The sequence below is a fragment of the Saccopteryx leptura genome, chromosome X (genome assembly GCF_036850995.1).
Source record: "Saccopteryx leptura isolate mSacLep1 chromosome X, mSacLep1_pri_phased_curated, whole genome shotgun sequence".
NCBI lineage: Eukaryota > Metazoa > Chordata > Mammalia > Chiroptera > Emballonuridae > Saccopteryx > Saccopteryx leptura.
Window position 1 is genome coordinate 132,316,724 of NC_089516.1, and position 23,049 is coordinate 132,339,772.

At 41.6% G+C, this 23,049-nt stretch overlaps 1 non-coding gene across 1 annotated transcript; it reads right to left on the reverse strand.

The window, feature by feature from the left end:
* Window positions 1-413: 413 nt before the first annotated feature.
* Window positions 414-492, reverse strand: TRNAP-GGG (transfer RNA proline (anticodon GGG)). The gene has a single exon. It is a non-coding gene; the product is annotated as a tRNA-Pro (tRNA).
* Between the last annotated feature and the right edge of the window lie 22,557 nt (window positions 493-23,049).

Below are 23,049 nucleotides of genomic sequence, written 5' to 3' on the forward strand. Positions count from 1 at the left end.
ATATATATATATATATATATATATATAAATTTTTTGTCCTTTTAAATTTTGTTACCTCTTTTTTTTTTACAAATTCTAAAAAGCATAACTCAGATAATATAAAAATGGTTTGTTTTTTTGTTTTGTTTTGTATTTTTCTGAAGTTGGAAACAGGGAGACAGTCAGACAGACTCCTGCATGCACCCGACCGGGATCCACCCGGCATGCCCACCAGGAGGTGACGCTCTGCCCATCCGGGGCATTGCTCTGCTGCAACCATAGCCATTCTAGCACCTGAGGCAGAGGCCACAGAGCCATCCTCAGTGCCCAGGCTAACTTTGCTCCAATAGAGCCTTGGCTGCAGGAGGGGAAGAGAGAGACAGAGAGGAAGGAGAGGGGGAGGGGTGAAGAAGCAGATGGGTGCTTCTCCTGTGTGCCCTGGCCGGGAATCGAACCCGGGACTCCTGCACCCCAGGCCGATGATGCTCTACCACTGAGCCAACTGGCCAGGGCCAAAAATGTTCTTTAATGTCAGAATAAATTTAATTTTGTCATATTTATTTCATTTAATTACTATAAAAGCCCACTTGGACTTTATATTTTTTCTTTAATATTTGACTTAATTATTATAACATATTTCTCAGAAATTTGTATATGGTGCGCCTACAATTATTTGTAGGATTTTAAATGCGCCCCAACTTCAAAAAGTTTGAGAACCACTGATTTGGGTTAATTTCAGTTTTTCATCACTATAAATAGTGGGGCTTGGAACAACCTTACATAGCTTACTATCCTTCTACTGCTTGTGCTCTTTTGGGGGGTGTTTCTCTGGAATATGTTCTCAAAAGCGGAATGAGACATAGAAAGAGCTTTGAAACCAGATTGTTCTCCAGAGAAATACCACCAATTTACTGTGCTTGTGTGTCACCAGTGCTGGGATACTGTATCATCAGGGGGAAAAATGGTTTAACACTTCTCTCTAGGAATAGAAAAGGAACTTGGATGAAATTTTCTTACTTACCATCTCCTTACCCTGCCCCTCTAGTTTTGGCAATGTTAGTGCTTTCGTGGCCTTTTTTTAATTTTCTCCTTCTGCTTAGAGTCTTGGAGCAGAGGTGACCATGACAATACAGAACAGGATGAGCATGAAAATGTGACTATCCCAAGTGCTTCACCAAATAAAATGTTAGAGATTTTCTTGTGAGTTTCCACCATGAACAAAAGATGGTTTGGGTTTTGCCCTGGCCAGTTGGCTCAGCAATAGAGCATCGGTCTGGTGTGTGGAAGTCCCAGGTTCGATTCCCGGCCAGGGCACACAGGAGAAGCGCCCATCTGCTTCTCCACCCCTCCTCCTCTCCTTCCTCTCTGTCTCCCTCTTCCCCTCCCGCAGCCGAGGCTCCATTGGAGCAAAGTTGGCCCAGTCACTGAGGACGGCTCCATGGCCTCTGCCTCAGGCACTTAGAAAGGCTCTGGTAACAATGGAGCAACATCCCAGATGGGTAGAGCATCACCCCCTTGTGGGCACGCTGGGTGGATCTCGGTCAGGCGCATGCGGGAGTTTGTCTCTCTGCCTCCCCGCTTCTCACTTCAGAAAAAAAAAAATGGATGGTTTTGGTTTCAAAGATAAGCTGATAAAAAAAGTAGCCAGCCATTTCAGAAAGAAAGGTCTAACTGTGAATCTATATATCCATGTGCTAGAATTTGAACATTTGGACCATTAGACTATCTCTGTTCTGACTTCTGTCACTTACAAATTAATGATCAATGATTTAATAAAAATTATCAATGACCAATCACTTATCAATGATTTAATAATAATTAGTCACATTTTATAGTGTTAGGCCCTTTGTTTTATTTTATTTTAGTTACGGTTGACATTTAATATCATTTTGTATTAGTTTTAGGTGCACAGCATAGTGGTTAAACATTTATATAATTTACTAAGTAATCCCTAGATAAGTCTAGTACCCACCTCGCATTAACACCCTTTGCTTCCATATACTATCTCACCTAATCTTCACAACAACCCTTGGAGTGAGCACTGCTATCCCCATTTTACAGATAAAGAAATGGAGATTTAGATTATTTTAAGTTGCCCAGAGCAAGTTAAGCAGTGTTGGAGCTAAGATATAAACTCAGGTCTGTTTGATTCGAAGGCCTTTGTGCTTGATCTGTCCTGCCTTCCTTACTCTCACTTATGTGATGGTGACTTACCTGCCACAGTGTTGTACCAAGGATCAAATGAGATAAAAATTATAAAGTTTGGCCTGGCCCTAAACTTTCCAGAGAGACTCAGTAGTATCTATACCAGGGGTCGGGAACTGGTTTGGCTGAGAGAGTCATGAATGCCACATATTTTAAAATGTAATTCTGTGAGAGCCATACAACAACCCGTGTTCCTTACGCATTATCCAATAAAAAGTTGGTGTTGTCCCGGAGGACAGCTGTGATTGGCTCCAGCCACCCGCAACCATGAACATGAGCGGTAGGAAATGAATGGATTGTAATACATGAGAATGTTTTATATTTTTAACGTTATTATTTTTTTATTAAAGATTTGTCTGCGAGCCAGATGCAGCCATCAAAAGAGCCACATCTGGCTCGCGAGCCATAGGTTCCCGACCGCTGATCTATACTACAAACAATTTCTGAGAAGCAGGTCCCCGATAATAGTTCTGCTATGATATTTGCAAATGCAGTGCTCCTCCAAAATCAGAGGCAGATTTAATGGTGGGTGCACTGGGCCCCAACTTCTGAAGGGCCCCACAAAACCCCAACTGTACACCTTTTTCTTTCTTTCTTTCTTTTTTTTTTTTTGTATTTTTCTGAAGCTGGAAACGGGGAGAGACAGTCAGACAGACTCCCGCATGCGCCCGACCGGGATCCACCCGGCACGCCCACCAGGGGGCGACGCTCTACCCACCAGGGGGCAATGCTCTGCCCCTCCGGGGCGTCGCTCTGCCGCGACCAGAGCCACTCTAGCGCCTGGGGCAGAAACCAAGGAGCCATCCCCAGTGCCCGGGCCATCTTTGCTCCAGTGGAGCCTTGGCTGAGGGAGGAGAAGAGAGAGACAGAGAGGAAGGAGGGGGAGTGTGGAGAAGCAAATGGGCGCTTCTCCTATGTGCCCTGGCCAGGAATCGAACCTGGGTCCCCCCCACGCCAGGCCGACGCTCTACCGCTGAGCCAACCGGCCAGGGCCAGTACACCTTTTTCTAAAGACACCAAATTTGGTTTCATATGTGCAATTTTAACATTAATAGTGCATAATATGTTTTATTCATTTAAAATATGGTTAATATGTATTTTTATTTTCCTTCTCTCTCTCTTTTTTTAAAGGGGAACAATATTTTCTTCTGTGCCCAGGGCCTCAACCGACCTTAATCCACCTCTGCCCAAAATAGAGAAAGATGAGACTCACTTGTGTTGATCTTGGTGTTTCTGGTGGTCTTATACATGTTTCAAAAGGAGTCAGATGAACTCAGAAGATATGACTTTGGGGCCAGCTCAACTCTTCTACCTCAGGTCTTAATAGTTGCGGGTGAGTGACAAAGCTGGAGATAGTAACTGAATGAACCACTGTCTCTCGTTTCTTCTCCTAAGAGAGAAACCTGTAGTTAGATACAGTTCACTTTAATATCCAAATCAGAGTGTTGGGAGACTGATAGCACTGAAAGAGGCTATAGATAACCTCTTATTAGACACTGAACTCTCTCATTTCTTATTTTCTGAATATAACTTAATTGTTTTAATTTTTTTGACAGAGAGAGAGACAGAAAGAAGGACAGATAGGGACAGACAGACAGGAAGGGAGAAAGATGAGAAGCATCAATTTTTCATTGTGGCACCTTAGTTGTTCATTGATTGCTTTCTCATATGTGCCTTGACCGGGGAGCTACAGCAGAGTGAGTGACCCTTGCTCAAACCAGCAACTTTGGGCTTCAAGCCAGCGACCTTTGGGCTCAAACCAGAGACCATGGAGTCATGTCTATGGTCCCACGTTCAAGCCAGCAACCCCTCACTCAAGCCGGATGAGCCCGTGCTCAAGCTGGCAACCTCAGGGTTCTGAACCTGGGCCCTCTGCATCCCAGTCCAATGCTCTATCTACTGTGCCACTGCCTGGTCAGGCCTGTTTTAATTTTCTTAAATGAGAAGAAGGGAGATAGTGAGACAGACTCCCACATGTGCCCCAACCAGGATCCACCCAGCAACCCCTGTTTTAGGCCGATGCTTGAATCAACCAAGCTATTTTTAGTGCCTGAAGCTGACACTGAGAGCAACAAGCTATCCTCAGCACCCAGGGCCGACACTTGAACCAATTGAACCAATTGCTGCAGGAAGGGAAGAGTGAGAGAAGGGGCAGAGAAGCAGATGGTTATTTCTCATGTGTACCCCAACTGGGGATTGAACCTAGGACATCCATACACCAGGCTGACACTCTATCTGCTGAGCCAGCTGGCCAGGGCCTAGCTTAGTTGTTTTGTTAAAAATGCATGTACTGTCCTATATGGCCAAAAAAGCAGAAAAAATGTGTATGCAGTATGTTGTGTCAGATTATGTCATGGGAAATTGTAAAACAAAATGCCTTCAGGAATACCTGTGTGTCACATGCCTGCCTGTTTGTAACACGTCTCTCTGAGTGTGACATGCCTCTCTGCCCTTTACTGTGCAGTCTCTAATTGTCTCTAATTCTAGTAAAACTCTATGGTCTCTAATTCTAATAAAACCCTATGAAGCAGATACTACTATTAGAGATGAAAAACTCTAGGCCCAGAGTGGTTAACTAGTCTGCCTCAAGGTACATAGTTACTAAATAAAAGTATTGAACATATTCATCTCCCAAAAGAAGACATGGGGAAATGATTGGGATTGAAAGTTAATGGAATTGAATTCTGGTTCCCATTCTGTCACTAACTATGTGTATGACCTTGGGCAGCTCACTTCAACTTTGTGTAATTCTCTACAAATTAAAAGGTCATACTCAGTTATTGCTTTAGTTTTATTCTGGCTTCGCATCCTATGCCTCTTCCTGCAATTTGAACCATTACTTATGATTACTTATAATTAGAATGAAACCTGTTCAGTTTTTTACGAAAATAGAAATAAAATATTGAGGTGTTTGCAAATTAAACATGTAGATGATAGAATTCATCATAGAAACGACAATAGAAAAGATACTTTTTCTATTTGGCAAAGCTAAGTTTTGCTGCCACCTGGTGAGGAAAAGAAGCATGACTTTAGGTCCTTTTGTGGTGGCCAAGGCAAAAACTACCAGAGATCTTCTATTGTACTTGACCAAGTAGATAATTTATGGAATTTCACAGATATGTTAAATCTTACAGCATTTTTCAAGCCAGTCTCTTTCCCTTTGACTAAAATGAGGTTTAGAGAAGAGCTTCTTTGGGTGGTATTATTAAGAAGATTTGACCCATGTTTGGCCTCCTGCAATTGTGTATAATGTATATATACTGTGTCCTTTCCCATGATGTATATATGGTGTCCCTCCCTGCTGGAATCCCAGAACCATTAGGTCCAAGAAGGAAGGAATCATCATCAGAGAATTTCTGGGGCAACCCATCTCATAGTACAGAAAAAAAGTGTTTTGACCAAGATCACACTGGTAGTTAACATAGGTCCCAGAACTCTGAAAACTAGTCTGATAAAATCTACCCAGAGTGGATGAGATTAGATATTTGCAAAATCACCTTCAGAAAGGAATAGAGCTCCTGGGTCTAGAGCAAGATTAGAAGAAGTAATCAATGTTATTTACATATTTAATGGAAGCCTCATTCTTGCCAGTGGGGACGAATGGCTGGTCTGGCTGGAACCTATTGAAACTGATACTGTGGGGAGTTTGAAGCACTGGAAAGTGCTTTGTGCTGGAATGAGAAAGTCACTGAGATTCCTGCAAGCCCTCAGCTAGGAAATCTTTTTTACTTTTTATTTTTGTTTATTGATTTGAGAGAGAGAGAGAGAGAGAAACATTGATTTGTTGTTTCACTTATTTATGCATTTACTGGTTGATTCTTGTATGTGCCCTCGACAGGGATCGAACCCACAACCTTGGCATATAGGGACAATACTATAATCAACTAAGGCAGCTAGGAAATCTCAATCTTCCTGAGAGACATTCTCACTCTTGGAGGAGCATCCAGGGCTCTCAGTGCACCAGGTGTAAACTTACTTTATCCTCTGCCAGCAGGAAAGAATATCAAAAGTGATAATGAGAACAAAGGTTATTAATGAATAACATGCATCTGGTAAAAAGTATTTCAAAAAGTCAAAAGCTTTTACTATTATAATAAACTTTTTGCAACAAACTCACAGGCCCTAGTTGAGGCGATCACTTATCTTTGTAATGATTCTTTCCACAGTTAACAACTTTGATAATAATAATAATGGCTGATGTCACCAAGGGCAACCATTGAGTTAGGGGCTTTGCATTCCTCATCTAATATACATCTGACAAAATCCCTATGAAGTAATAATTATTATGACCCTCATTTTACAGCTGAGTAAGCTGAGGCTCAGAGATGAGTTTACCCAGAGTCCCACAACTCACCCTGACTATCTCAGCCCTTAATCACTACCCTGTACCACTCCCCCCCCAGACAGCTTGGTTTCCCAGCTTTGCTAATACCAGAGAGCAGGAGGGACGCATGGACAACTGGGCTAGGGGACCGTACATTTCAATCTCTAGGGAAAGATTTCTACCTTGCCTTGCAGACCCCATTGTAAATGAGTGCAGAGGCATTCTAGTAATAAGACTTCTCCTCAGGGAACTCAATCATCAATTTAGTAATCTAGTTGCCTATAGGGGGAGAGATTAATTCGAGAAAGCACTTTCCTTAATTTACAACAAATTTTTGCTGGGTTGGGGTGGAGAGAAAGATAGACTGTAGGAAGACAGATGACTAATTAAGGAGAATAATTTTTTTAAGTAATGTATCTTTTTTATATATTTTTAAGAGAGAGAGTGAAAGAAAGGGGGAGAGAGAGAGATTTGTTCTTCCACTTATTTTTGCATTCACTGGTTGATTCTTGTATGTGCCCTGATCAGGGATGGAACCCACAACCTGGGCGTACGGGATGATGCTCTACCCAACTGATTTACTTGGCCAGGGTATGGGGAAGAATTCTTGATCATCTGTTGTTTCAGCTTATCAGAACAATTACTTCTCTCTATTAACATGGATAATTAAGAATTGACTATGTAGTTACAGTATTTCTCCATGTATAAGAAGTACCTTTTTAAAAAAATTTGGGGTCTAAAAAGTGGGTGCGTCTTATACAGTGGTTGCACATTTTTTACTTGCATTTCTTACTTTTCTAATGCTTGCTTTTGTGCTCATTGCTGTAGATTTTTAAACTTGCATTTCCTGCTTTCTTGTGCTTGTTGTCTTTGCGCTCATTATTTCACACTTGTTACTGGTATATTATGGTAGGCTATATTTTGCCACGTTCTGCCCAGAAATGGCTCAGAAAAGATTTTTGTACAGTGCTGAATGCAAGTTAAAGGTGATCCAGTTTGAAAAACTGAATGGAAATTGTGCTGCTGAATGTAAGCTTGGTCCTCCTCCAACTGAGAAATCAATCCTAGACTGGCTACAGGAAGAAGAAACCCTACTGAAAACGCCACGGCAGAAGAAGGTATGAGAGGCTAGTCAGCAAAATGACCTGATTTAGAGAGGGAATTGAAGGTATGGATTGAAGAGCAAAGGGCATTTGGAATTCCTGTGTCCACAAAGATGGTTCAGCATGAGGCAAGAAGAACTGCTGATGAAAAAGAAGTTACTGATTTTAAAGGAGGACACAATTGGTGCTTCAGGTTTATGAAACAGAATAGACTAAGCATGTGTACACGCACCAGACTTGCCCAAAAGATGCCTGAAGCTATGAGCAGAAGGTACTTGAAATTCGTCATTTTGTCATTCAATGTCAGAAGACATATCAGTTTGAGTTGGGACAGACTGCAAATATGGATGAAGTCTCCCTTCAATTTGATGTCCCAAGTAACAGAACTGTTGATAAAAAAAGGGTGAAAACTGTAACTGTGAAGACAAGTGGACATAAAAAGAGCCATTATACAGTTGTTCTAGCTTGTTGTGCCCACGGAACCAAGCTGCCTCTTATGCTGATTTTCAAGTGCAAAACAACGCCAAAAGAAGACATTCCTCAAGGAGTGATTGTCCACGTTCATAACAAGGGTTGGGTGGATCAGGATGGGATGAAGATCTGGTTTGAGAAAGTTTGGAGAAGGAGATCAGCTGGACTCTTACACAAGCCTGCCCTATTGGTGCTTGATCAGTTCAGGGCACACAGAACAAAACATAAAGAAGGTTGCTGCAGAGCCAAAAACAAAACTTGCCATCATACCTGGAGGCCTGACATCCCAGATGCAACCACTTGATGTCAGCATTAACAAACCCTTCAAAGCTGCCATGAGAGATGAATGGAACCAATGGATGAAGCCTTCTGGGGACAATTTGACACCAGCTGGAAGAATGAAGAAACCAACTATAGGAGAAGTTTGTACCTGGATGAAAAGATCCTGGGATAATATCAAGATTGAGATAGTTGTCAAGTCATTTAAGAAGTGTGACATTTCAAATGCCATAGATGGAACTGAGGATGAGGCAATGTATGAAGACAGTGACTCATCATCAGACACAGGTGAGGACAAGCTAATGGATGGGAGGTTTTTTTTTTTGTATTTTTCTGAAGCTGGAAATGGGGAGGCAGCCAGACAGACTCCTGCATGCGCTTGACTGGGATCCACCCGGCACGCCCACCAGGGGGCGATGCTCTGCCCATCCGGGGTGTCGCTCTGTCACGACCAGAGCCACTCTAGCGCCTGGGGCAGAGGCCAAGGAGCCATCTTTTTGTTCCAATGGAGCCTCGGCTGCAGGAGGGGAAGAGAGAGACAGAGAGGAAGGAGATGGGGAGGGGGTGGAGAAGCAGACGGGCGCCTCTCCTGTGTGCCCTGGCCGGGAATCGAACCCGGGACTTCCGCATGCCAGGCCGATGCTCTACCACTGAGCCAACTGGCCAGGGCCATGGATGGGAGTTTTGACAGCGATGAGGAGTTGTATGAATTTTTTTTTTACAGAGACAAAGAGAGAGTCATTGAGAGATAGATAGGGACAGACAGGCAGAGATGGAGAGAGATGAGAAGCATCAATCATCAGTTTTTCGTTGTGACACCTTAGTTGTTCATTGATTGCTTTCTCATATGTGCCTTGACTGCGGGCCTTCAGCAGACTGAGTAACCCCTTGCTCGAGCCAGCAACCTTGGGTCCAAGCTGGTGAGCTTTGCTCAAACCAGATGAGCCCGCACTCAAGCTGGTGACCTCGGGATCTTGAACCTGGGTCCTCTGCATTTCAGTCTGATGCTCTATCCACTGCGCCACTGCCTGGTCAGGCCAAGCAGGTCTTTTTATTATTTATTTATTTATTTTATCATTTCATACATTTAATAATTAATAAGAACAATAAAAGAGGTACATAAAACTCAATTATGTTATAAGAAAGTTTTAAACTATTTTTTTTAATTTTATTTATTTACTTTTTTAGATTTTATTTATTCATTTTTATTAGAGAGAGAGAGGGGAGAGAGAGAGAGGGAGAGATAGAGAGAGAACAGGGGGAGGAGCAGGAAGCATCAACTCCCATATGTGCCTTGACCAGGCAAACCCAAGGTTTTGAACCGGTGACCTCAGCATTACAGGTCGACGCTTTATCCACTGCGCCACCACAGGTCAGGCGAAAGTTTTAAACTATTAATGAAAAAAATATTAAATAATATCTGACAAAAAACAATAAAACTGTTATTTACGATATTTGTATATTGGTATAAGCAGGTATTGACAGGGGCAATAGCTAAAACCAGTAGTGTCCATGTGTTAGTTGGTGACTAAATCACTCCACAGCAAAATGGAGAACCCTGAAGTAAGACTAAGTTCACAATCTCAGCCTGAAGCCTGGTCCAAAGAGAGTGGTTTGACAGTCTTTCTATTAAAATTACTTACTTCTGGAAACCTACTTTCCACCATTGAGAGAATACATATTCCTTTAAATTTTAAGAAATTTATTACTTCTCTATATCCTTCTTAATAAAAAGGCGTTTGTACAATGAGAGAGAGAGAGAGAGAGAGAGAGAAAGAGAGAGAGAGAGAGAGAGAGAGAGAGAGAGAAACCTTGGTGACTATGCTGTATAATTCTTATCCTTTTGTAGATGGAGCTAGTGAAGTCCAGATGAGAGGAAAAAGATCTTGTCTAAGGTGGTGGGGGCAGGACCAGAGCCTGGGATTCTGGGTGCTGGGTCACAGTCAGAGCTCCCTGAAATGACTATGTCATGCTGCCTTTTATTCCTCTGGTTTGTGTACAGATTTGCTGTGTTCAAAATTAAATCCAGCCTGACCAGGCGGTGGTGCAGTGGATAGAGCATTGGACTGGGATTTGGAGGACCCAGGTTCAAGAACCCAAGGTTGCCAGTTTGAGTGCAGGCTCATCTGGTTTGAGCAAGGCTCACCAGCTTGAGCCCAAGGTCGCTGGGTCAAGCAAGGGGTCACTCGGTCTGCTGTATCCCCTTGGTCAAGGCACATATGAGAAAACAATCAGTGAACAACTAAGGAACCACAGCGAAGAATTGATGTTTCTCATCTCTTTCCCTTTCTGTCTGTCTGTCCCTATTTGTCCCTCTCTCTGACCTCTCCCTGCCTCTCCAAGAAAAAAAATTAATCCCAGCAACCTGAACATCCCATCCCATGATTCATGACTCTTAGGAAACATCACCTGATAAAGGAATGTGAATGTGCTCACAGGAATTACTGTATCTTTCACAATTACTACTGATTACTTCCCTTCTTTAATGGTTTCTGCTTGCAGCAAGAGTACTACACCTCCCCAGTTCTGTCATTTTCCTGACAATTATGAATGACAATCAAGGTTACCCTCTTATCTCTACCTGACTCAAATCACCCTCCTGGCTTAGGAGTTCCGAGCAGGTTATGAGACAGATATTGCTATGATTGTGTTTGCCTGACTACTGCAGAGTAATCTAAAGTGATGATTACTATTTATAAGCTAGAGTCCATGCCAGAATGGTTCATGTGGAGGTCTTTTGTTGGGCTAGAAAATGACCCACGATTGTACAATCAATGGGATTACCATCTGGTTGATTTTATTTCATTTAGTTTGGCTGAATACCATTGACCCAAGAATAATCCAGCTGACTGTAATAATTTCTAATGTTCTGACAAAAGTGATTGAGGACTTTTTCACTCATGAAAACAGACTTTTTATTTGTATAGCTTTGATATTTAGGAATTTTGCCTGACCTGTGGTGGTGCAGTGGATAAAGTGTTGACCTGGAACTCTGAGGTCACCAGTTCAAAACCCTGGGTTGCCTGGTCAAAGCACATATGGAGTTGATGCTTCCTGTTCCTCCCCCCTTTCTATATCTCTCTCTTTCTCTTTATCTCTCTCTTTCTTTCCTCTCTAAAATGAATAAATAAAGTCTTAAAAAAGATATTTAGAAATTTGGATCCCTTTCCCTAGATAAATGATTGCAAAGTTCTATTTATTTTCTTAAATAAAACACATACCTGCCTGAAGTCTGAACGTTTATAATACGTCAGATATTACTTGTATAATTAAATCACTAAACACTCTGAAAATGATCTTCCTCTTCACCTCAGGTCCTGTATTAGGATACGGCTATATCTCTTCCCATCAAGAGTATTCTGTAGGCCCTGGCCGGTTGGCTCAGTAGTAGAGCGTCGGCCTGGCGTGCAGGGGTCCCGGGTTCAATTCCCAGCCAGGGCACACAGGAGAAGCGCCCATCTGCTTCTCCACCCCTCCCCCTCTCCTTCCTCTCTGTCTCTCTCTTCCCCTCCTGCAGCAAGGTTCCATTGGAGCAAAGATGGCCCGGGCGCTGGGGATGGCTCCTTGACCTCTGCCCCAGGCGCTAGAGTGGCTCTGGTCGCGACAGAGCAATGCCCTGGATGGGCAGAGCATCGCCCCCTGGTGGGCAGAGCGTCGCCCCTGGTGGGCATGCCAGGTGGATCCCGGTCAGGCGCATGCGGGAGTCTGTCTGTCTCTCCCCGTTTCCAGCTTCGGAAAAATACAAAAAAAAAAAAAAAAAAAAAAAAAAATGAGGGGCCCTGAAGTTTTCCCAAAGCTTCATTAACTTCTTTATTTTATTTTTAAAAATGTATTTATTGATTTTAGAGAAGAGGGAGGGAGGTAGATATATATAGAGAGACAGATAGCAACATCGATTTGTTCCTGTATGTGCCCTAACAAAGGATTGAACCTGCAACCTTGGTGTACTACGATGATGCTCTAACCAACCAAGCTATCCTGCCAGGGCTTCATCAGCTTCTTTAGAATCCCTCCACAGAGAATCTATCTCAATTTTGAGTTAATAAATCATTAATGAGTCTACTTTATGAATATCTTCCTCCCCTAGTAGACTAAGTTCTATGAGAAGAGGGGCCATGTCTAATTTTTTTCATTATTAAATCTTTAGTATTTAGTGTGATGCCTGGAATAGAACAGGCACTCAGTATATACTTCTTTGCTTAGTACAGTGCCTGATGATACTCAGTGTCAGGCTGAACAAAACAGTTAAAGAGAGTAAAGAGAAGCCCTACCCTTTCCAAACTTTCTGTAGGCAGAATGGCAAACTCCAAATAGTCGATGTAAACAAAGATGTCTAGGCATATTTATAAGAATAGAGGAATGGGGAAGGAAGCAAATAACATGCATAGACTGGCCTACACTGGTCTAAACTGGCCTAGACTGGAAAGTCGAGGATATTAGTGAGTGGGACTGGACCCATCATACTTTAGTGATTACCATTATCCCTCTAAGCCTCATGGGGGATGGACAGAAGGCTGTGCACTATAGCAAATAGAAGGGAAATGGCGGGGTCCAGCCCCGGGGGGGATCCAGGGGTCCCACAGGAGGAGACGGCGTCGGCGAAAATCAAGTGAGAGAGCCGAATTCTTTTCTTTCTCTTTATTCTCTAGTTAGCATTTACTACCAGGCATCTCTGCCAAATGCTAGTACAGCTCCTTTTTTATACACACACACCAAGTTACAATTACATGGTATTAATCATTGCTTCTGTTTCACTATGTTTACATGTTTCCAGATAACAGTTAATTTATATCTATAAACTATAAATCAGGTGGCAATTCACTCAAAGTACAACTATAAAACAACTTATAGTGATAACAACACTGGTAAAAGCTTTTAAAGGATTAGTACTAACTAATAACTCAACTTTACTGTTGTGTGAGTCAAGGGGCAGAGAGAGATTAACAGACAAAATCATTAGGGATTAGCAAAGGACCACCGCTTGCTCAGGCAAATGGCCTTGAGTTTATGCAGTGTCCTAACTTTTCTCACAAGATAACCAAAGGCTTGCCCATTAAGAAGTTGACATAACATTAAGTGTAACTTTTACTTAAAGATATATAGAGTGCACTTGCAAGATAGCTTAGTAGCAACATAATTTCAGAAGACATTAATTGCTATTGCTTCTATGGATGCCCCTCTCCCCCATTCCTCTCATTATCTGAAGAAAAAATCTTGGAAAGTACACAAACCTCATGAGAGTGTCTCACTGAGAAAGCCCAGCAACTGCCTTCAGTCATAAAACAATTCTCTTAGCAAAACATTCTTTTCTTGCCGTCTGCATTCCCATTCCAGGCCATGCAATGGGCCATTCCATTACTCCTTTCCTAAGATTCTATTGTTTAGCCAAATTTTATTTATTTACTATATTCACACACTAGTTAAGTTCTAACTATATTCTTCTCAGAGTGTTCCACCATCTGCAGGTCAGGTAAGCAAGAAGAAAGGAAAGTTTCTCTACTCTATCACATGAAAAGGCTAGGGAGGAAAAATGTTGAATTAAGTGAAGGCCGAAAGGTGCTCTGTGCACAGCCACTGCCTTCTACCCATACACAAGTCACAATCTATTCTTTCTAATATGATTAAGAAGAAATTCTCCTACAAACTTAACCCTCTACGAGAGATATCATAGCCAGCTTCTTATGTTTATGAGCCCAGTTCAAGGGGCTTACAGGCTTTTCTGTGGAACTCATACCCTCTGTCTCATTTCCAAAGAAATTACTACGAATCTACAGGGAAAGCACGGTACTATTATTCCTGTGCCATAAATAATAGCACACACCCAGAAAAGGGGGAGTATAAGGCCAGATTAATTCAAAAAGTCAAAGGGGGAAGAATCATTGTGCCTTTACTTTGCGGTGACTCTGTCAACCAGCAGCCGTTGGTCTTCTCTGCTGTGACTTTGTCAATCAGCAGTTTTTGATCTTCTTCTGCTGTGACCTTGTCAGCCAGCAGTTGTGGGTCTTCTGCTGCTGTGACCTTGTCAGCCAGCAGTCGTTGATCGGCTCCTGACAGGGAAAAAGTGCAAGGAATCAGAAAGAAGTCATTGAGCATCACTAGAATAAGCTAGTAATGATCATAGTAACTGCCATTTTCCAAGTTTCAGGCCCCATACTTGATACTTTCCCATATATTACCTCATGTCTTCCTCATAATGTGTCTGTGAGAGAAATCTCCATTTCACGCTATGGAAACTAGAACTTAAGTTCGAACAGAATTTGTCAGTTATCACATTCTGAGGCACTCTATCTAACCCTGGTCTTTCTGACTTTAGAGCCAGAACTCGCTTCTACACTATACTATTAGGTAAAATAAGAATCTAGAAACATGAAGAGCCTCTTATGAAGAGGGGTTAAAGTAGCTTACAGGGTGTACTTTGGTCAGTTGCAGGAGAACCAGACAAGAGAGTTCTGTTGCCCATTGGGAAGGGGACCTGTGAGAGCAAGACTTAGCTTGAGCCACGACTAGGGCTGTAAGTAGGGCACCACCAGGGCAGGACAAGACAAACAATAATCAAAGGGAAATATCCAGCACCTTGGAGAGCTCCAGGTTTGCTTCTCAGCGAAGCAAAGCTGGACTTGGCAACGCTACTGGCCGTTCGTTTGCCTAAAGAGGTTCCCCAGATCAAGCAGTCTAGTCAGATACGTGACTGGGTGGCACATGCTGCTGCTGCAGGCAGCTCCCAAGTAGGAGCTTTGTATAAAGGAGATCAGATGTGGGCCAGACTTCTAAGGTGTAGCTTAGCTAAGCTGAATACAGACTTTGCCCTGGAGTCTTGAGCAATGGAAACCACAGTGACAGCTGGAGGAACAAGAAGCCTTGCTCACTTTGGCATGAGCTATAAAGAACATCATCGCTGAAGAGGGAACTGGTAAAATCTGCCTTTACTGGCCCTTACTTAACTTGTTCTAGTTAAGCAGTATCTCCATGTTTCCACTCTGCAACTACTGTAACTGATGCAAAAGAGAGAGAGACAGACAGACAGAAAGAATGAGGGAGAATTAATTTACCACTAGGTGAAATGAAAGTGTGTTGAAGTGTAATGGAAGCTCATTAACTTCAGAAATGATGATGAATCCTGTCCAAATAATTCTTACTAATGCATAATTCATAGCTGAAAATAGAGTCAAACTCTCCTAAAAAGCACATCCATTTTGCCCCAAATTAATTTGGTGTGTTATTCAGTATGGTTGACAGGATAAGAGATCTATTATGAAATGTAGTCATCTATTAAGATTAGGGAGCTATGAGTCTTTAGTTTAGTAGATGATGATTGCCGATAACAAGTGACATCTTGAGAGGCAGACACTCACAGTCCTCATTCTCATAATTTGAATTTCAGACATAACCACAGAGAGTTAGGATGAGCTCTGAGATCTCCATAGCAACCATTGCCCAAATCATAAATATGCCCCAAAAACTAATTAAAATCAGTTTCAAAAGATTCAAATAGGGTCAGGAAAAGGCCCATACATTTTTCTCACAGGCAGTGTTTTTAAATTATATGTTTATATAGTATATAAATTACATAGATCATATATATATATTTGCTGACATTTATGTAGAAAGATGTAAACATTCCTTTCTCATTTAGTGTAATACTGTCTATCCTGTTCCACAAACTCTGAGATATTTATCACTTAATGTCTCAAGGCATAATAATGTTTTCATTAAATTCACTTATGCTTTTTGTATGCTTAGGAGAGTGGTAATGGGGAAGAGACATTTTCACCTTTAAATCTAACATGGACCCCTACTGTGGTTGGCAAAGAGAGACTATTATTAAGTAAAACAGTAACTATTGGCCCAGCTCCTACCAATGGGAATATGTAGCTTCAGAAATACAGACATCATGACTTTTTTGCCCATGAGTCCCTTCAACCAATTAGGGAACACATTGGTCAGACATGTAAATAGTAAAGTCTGGGGTGACCTTGGAACACACTAAACTCCTTCCCCAGGATGGACTGCACTTTGTGGGAAGGAGGTGTCATAGAAGAGCAGAACTTTTTAATGCTACTCCTATTTGTCTTAATGACCAGGGGTTGGTAAACAAGTACATTGACTTCTGATATTGTGAATGTGATTAAGCAGGAGGCAGCCACTGACCAGCTCCCACCAATGGAAGACCTTAGTTTCCCAGGCCATGAATGCCTCACAACGGAGACATCATGGCTCCTCCCTCTTATGAAATCTTTCAGGCACTTAGAGAGTACCTTGCACTGACACATGAACAGTGATGTTAGGGAATGTATCTCTCCCTCTAAACAGCTTCCCTTGGCAGCTATCATGAACTATGAGGTCCCTGAAGTCTCTTTTGATCCCATTTCCTCCCCCTTGTCTCCTTGTATTCCCAACCCATCTCCCTGCTGCTCTTTTGTGCTGTCATCAGCTGATTACATCACAATAACCTGGTAACCCTGGTTACAGACACTTGTTGCTATCACTCCTGTATGCAGGGATATATGTACAGTCACACGAGTCACATTTTCCTTATTATCCAATATTTTTTCTAAAACATATATCTAAAATTTTCACACCTCAGAACCTTTTAAATCTGATGAATAACTGCAAGGGAGTCTCATTGTCCTCCTTAGCAGGCATTCGGGATGTTAAATGGTTTGTTGCTTGTTATCCATCAGTCTCACCCAGTTCCCAAGACTCCTCACATCATCTGCACTCTAGGTATTCCACTCAGGCCTACTGTAGGTATTCATGCTATGACCAGCCTGAAATGTGTGTTACTTAATCTCCACTCATACAAATACCAGTAACCTTGCCTGACCAGGCAGGTGGTGGCACAGTGGATAAAGTGTCAGCCTAGGATGCTGAGGACCCAGATTCAAAACCCCAAGGTTGCCGGCTTGAGCATGGGCTCACTAGTTTGAGCGCAGGGTTGCTGGCTTGAGTGTGGGGTCATAGACATGACCCCATGGTCATTGGCTTGAGCCCAAAGATCACTGGCTTAAAGCCCAATGTCCCTGGCTTGAGTCCAAGGTTGCTGGCTTGAGAAAGGGGTCACTGGATTGGCTGGAGCCCCCTGGTCCAGGCACATATGAGAAGTAATCAATTAACAACTAATGTACTGCAGCTATGAGTTGATGCTTCTCATCTCTCTCCCTTCTTTTCTGTCTGTCTCTCTTTCTCTCACTTAAAAAACAAACAAACAACCCCCCCCCCAAAACAAATGCCACTTGCCTTTCAAAGTCCAGGTCCATTGTCTCCTTTGAAGCTGTATACCTCTTAGTTTAGTGACACCTTCTCCCACCCCTCCTTGCTGCTAGTTTGAATTGAGACCCACTATCAGAACTGAGTCTCTACCTTACTCCTGGACGAGGTTACTTACTTAGTACCTTTATGCTTTTGCCCTCTATTTCTTACTTTACTTAAAATTTGTTTAGATTTTTATATTGAATGAATCTTTGTATGCTCTCTCCAATTATTTTTGGAGCAAATAGAATAAATAACTAGTCTTTCTCAAAGAGTTTCATTTCTAAGCCTTAGCCTGGTAATCACCCTGCTACTCGTTCCCTGTACCTTATCTACCACACCTCCCATTACATTGTTCTTCTCTTACTTTTAGCGAAGCCTGCTTCTTCTGATGGGAGTTGATATCAAGCATAAGTGATCATCTGGTGGGTGGATGAATGTAGGTAATTCTCTGGATACAAGCTTTACCATTAAGGAGGGTTTCTGATGTTTTCATCTAGGCTCTTCTCCAGTGTCTGAACTATCTTAGGGGATAAGCCTGTATTTATACTTGACCCCACCCTAATTATGTGTTAATCACCTATTATGACCTGGCCTGAATTATGACATAAGTGAACCAGGAGTAGGTTATACATTAATATATTTCAATGTTTGACTTACTTTTCAAAGTAGAAGAAGCATATTTGTATATAAACACAAAGAATGATCCAATTACTGTTTACCCCAAATTTTTTCTAGAATTCTGGATTCACAAGCCCACTTCCCCTTTTGTTTATAAAAACTGAATAGATACATAGCAATCATCAGAAGCCTATAACTTATTTCAGTATTTCATTAGAACCAGTAAACAAGACATATCCTCCTTGTTTAAGAACTATAACAAGGCCCTGGTTGGTTAGATAGAGTGTTGGCCTGGCATGCGGATGTCCTAGGTTTGATCCCCAGTCAGGGCACACACGAGAAGCGACCATCTACTTCTCTTCCCCACCTTCTCCCCCTTGTCTCTCTCTTCTTCTTCCACAGCCAGTGGCTTAATTGGTTCAAGTGTTGGTCTCAGGCCCTGAGGTAGCTTGGTTGATTGAGCATCGGCCCCAGATGGAGGTTGCAGGGTAGATCCAGGTCCTGGCATGTGTGGGAGTTTGTCTATCTCCCTTACTCTTCCTTAAAAAAAAGAACTATAACAGTAGTAACAAAATATGTAAAAACTTGACCTGGCTGGCTAGCTCAGTTGGTTAGAGCTTTGTCCCGAAGGGCAGACAGAGGTTGCCTGTTTGATCCCCTGTCAGGGCACATACAGGAACAGATTTATGTTTTTCTCTTTCTCTCAAATCAATAAATAAAAATTAAAAAAAATATATGCAAAAACTTCAGTTAGTTTAGTTCTAACAAACTTAATTGTTGTCCATACTGTAAAACCTCTTGTATATAAAGAACAATGCTCACCATGTTTTAGCTTATTATCTACCTCCAAAAAGTCTTCTCCTTTGAACATCACCATCTGTTTTTGCAACACTAGAAACCCAGCCTCTTTCCTTTACCTGAAAAAGGACCTCCATAATTGCTTTTCTCTTTAAACAAAACCCATACACTGGACAGGCTTTCTAGAGACTCCCTCGAGTAACACTAATTTAAATGTGTTTATTAATTGTTCATACCTAAAAAATAAAACTAAAAATTGGCAAACAGGATATAAGCTAACAGATTTAATTTACTCTTAAAATATAAACTCACAGAAATTAAATAGTTTAGATGACTTAATTGGTTACCCTTGTCTATACCTACCAACTGACAGAAGATAAAAGAATAAATATTTATATTGATACATAAATAAATACATAATTTTAGGTTAATTTGGCTTTAAAATGCTTTGAAACAGAAGTTTTCTGACATCACCTGAAACACTTACAAAAATGGACAAAATTGCTGGCTTGAGCCTGGAGTCACTGGCTCGGTCCTGAGTAGCTAGCTTGAGTCTAAGGTCACTGGCTTGAGCCCAGTGTCACTGGCTCAGCCCCATTGTTCCTGGCTTGAGCCCAAAGTCGCCAGTTTGATCCCCCATCAAAACATGTATGAGAAGCAACCAATGCACAACTAACTGGAGCAATGCATTGATGCTTCTCTCTCCCCCTCCCTTTCTCACTAAAAAAAAGGACAAATTGAAGACCTTTTAGATGCTATTAACTTAAAGAAATAGCTATGATAAAGGTGGAACATAATTCAAAGCACAAGGACCCAGAATCTCATGGCAAAACCCTAGCTGACCACTATACTAAATAAGCAGCGTTCCCCAAGATAATTGTTCTTCTAATCACTGGGAAAGGAGATCCCTCAGAAGAATTAATGGATTACTCTAAGATTGTTGTTAACTGTTGTTAGTTATCAGATAAGCCCTTAATTTGGAGAATAGATATCCGGGAAAAATGAGAAGGTTTATTACATAAAGATAATGTTTGATACTTTCAGTATAGCTAACTGGTAATACCAAATCTTTTAAAATGAATTTTAGCCACAATTCTTCATGATGTTATTCACAACAGTGGAGATAAATTGTCTGTGATATTACACTAACATTTCTGGAGTAATTTTAGAGGTGTTGTCAAGGATGTTCTCAAAACCTTCCCTATATTCTTTTTTTTTTTTTCGTTTTTCATTTTTCTGAAGTTTGGAAACAGGGAGAGACAGTCAGACAGACTCCTGCATGCGCCCGACCGGGATCCACCCGGCACGCCCACCAGGGGCGACGCTCTGCCCACCAGGGGGCGATGCTCTGCCCATCCTGGGCGTCGCCATGTTGCAACCAGAGCCACTCTAGCGCCTGAGGCATAGGCCACAGAGCCATCCCCAGCACCCGGGCCATCTTTGCTCCAATGGAGCCTTGGCTGCGGGAGGGGAAGAGAGAGACAGAGAGGAAAGCGCGGCGGAGGGGTGGAGAAGCAAATGGGCGCTTCTCCTGTGTGCCCTGGCCGGGAATCGAACCCGGGTCCTCCGCACGCTAGGCCGACGCTCTACCGCTGAGCCAACCGGCCAGGGCCCTATATTCTAACTACACAATCCTGGTTAAACTTTAAAGGTAAGTAATGGCCAGACCCAAAGCCTGGAGAGCCCTTTGAATACCTCCAAATGGGTTTTATATAGTGGAGGAGAAAGAAATTTTCTTCTACCTTCCTAGGTCATTTCTGCTGGTCTAATCATTAAATTCTCACATGGCAGATTAGACTAAAAGACAAAATGACCAAATTTAATTATGTATATACATAAGGCAAGTCCATATACATGAGAGTCAGAGACCCCACATACTTGAGAGGTGCAGACAAAGAAAGGGAAAATGAGATGTATGTGACATTCTGAGCTAAGGATCAGGTGAATCACCTTGGTGTTTCAGAGGGGAGGAAGGTTTTTTGCAGGATGATAAGAAATGCAAATGCTCAATATTAGGAAATTTTCCTTCCCTACAGATAGGTCATAAAATAGATTTTCTGATGTTAAGACTTATTATAGGCCGGGTCCCTAATTTAAATTCTACAAGGGAGAGGTAAAAGTTTCTCATAAATTTGCAGGGTCTCAGTTGCTTTCAGCTCAAAATAATTTACATGTCAAAGTGGCACATCTTGGGGAGGCTTATTCTATACCTCTTCAGTACAAATGTCTCTTCAGTAAGCTATAACTATGTCTGGTTATTGTTTATATTCAGGGTGGGTTAAAGCTTTTCCTGCCAGAGGGTTACAACTCTGTATTTGTTTGCTAGTGTTGCTGTAATAAAGTACTTAAGATTGGCGGGCACTTAAATAACAGTAATTGATTGTATCATAGTTCTGGAGGCTAAAAGTCCAAAATCAAGATGTGGCCAGTGTTGGTTCTTTCTGACAACTGTGAGAAAAGGATTTGTTTCAAGCCTCTCTCTTTGGCTTATAGATGGCCATGTTTCTTCATATCAATTTCCCTTTGTGTGTCCAAATTTATCTTTTTTATATTGGATTAAGAACCACCGTGGTGCCTGATTTTAACTTAACTAATTATATCTGCAAATACCTTATTTCCAAATAAAATTACATTCTAAGGTACTGGGGGTTAGGAATTCAACACACAAATGGGAAGGAGGCTACATAATTCAACACATAACAACTGTGACAAAAATAAAATCTTGATTTTGCTTTTTTCAACCTGGGCAATTCCAATTTATCTCTTTAGTGACAGGAAAATTTATTTTACCAACACTGTTATTAAGAAGCTCTATAAACGTCTTCTTTTCACCCAGAATCTCTACTGTCTTTATCATCCAGAGTTTTGATAAAAGTAGGGAGACAATAGAATTCTAAAAGTAGAAATAGCAAAGCTCACAGAAACTCTAAAACTTCTATATACTTAATTATAACCATTAGTTTTAATGTCTGTAAAAGCAACCCTCTTTGGAATTCACAAGTTAAATTATGTATTTTTTAAGTGAGAGCAGGGGAGATAGAGAGACAGACTATCACATGCCACCTGAGCAGCATCTACCCGGCAACCCCCATCTGGGGCCATTGCTCAAATCAACTGAGCTATTCTCAGCACCTGAGGCTAACACTCAGACCAATCAAACCACCAGTTGCAAGAAGGAAAGAGAGAGAGAAGGGGTAAAGGGAAGGGAAGAGAAGCAGATGGTCGCTTCTCATGTGTGCCTTGACTGGGGATCAAACCCGAGATGTCCACACACTGGGTTGACACTCTATTCACTGAGCAACTGGCCAGGGCCAAATTATGTTAATAAAAGTTAATGAAATAATAAACCTATGTGTTCCTATGTTGTTGGGATTTTCACTCTCAGCCTTAAATTCTACCTATCACAAGCACATATTATTGTTTAATGTAAGAGACTCACACAATATCTCTGAGTTTATCCATAGATTACAAGCCACATATCCAAAATATCCACCTAAAAAGCCTCTGCATTCTCTGAACCCTGGAGATGTTGTCTTCTAGAAAATGCACTGGAGAACAACTTCTCTTGAGCCCCAACAGAAAGGACTGTATCAGGTACTGTTAACAACTGTTATAGCAGTACAGATCCTTGGATACATGGTTCCCAACTCAAAAGATATAGGTCATTTCATCCTGATTATCAATATTCATTCCACTTGGACACCTTAAAGTTTGGCTTGTTAAGAATCTTTCAGAGGCTACTGATGCCAGAGGTAGACAGCTTCTGCTCAAGATGACAGAACAAGATTAATTTTCTGATTTTTCAACACTCTTTTCTGTTCCTTTACTCTTCCACTAATCTTGTCTATTATTCTACTTTGATGTGTTCTAAGACATCTCTTGTATCAGTGCAATTATTTTTGCTTCCTTATGTCTTCTTTTACCACTTAAGAAAAAACAAAATCCTCTTATGTTTTTCCTTTAACTACTGCTCTGAATTAAACTGACTGCTGCATCTGTTACTTCCTATCTAACCCTGCT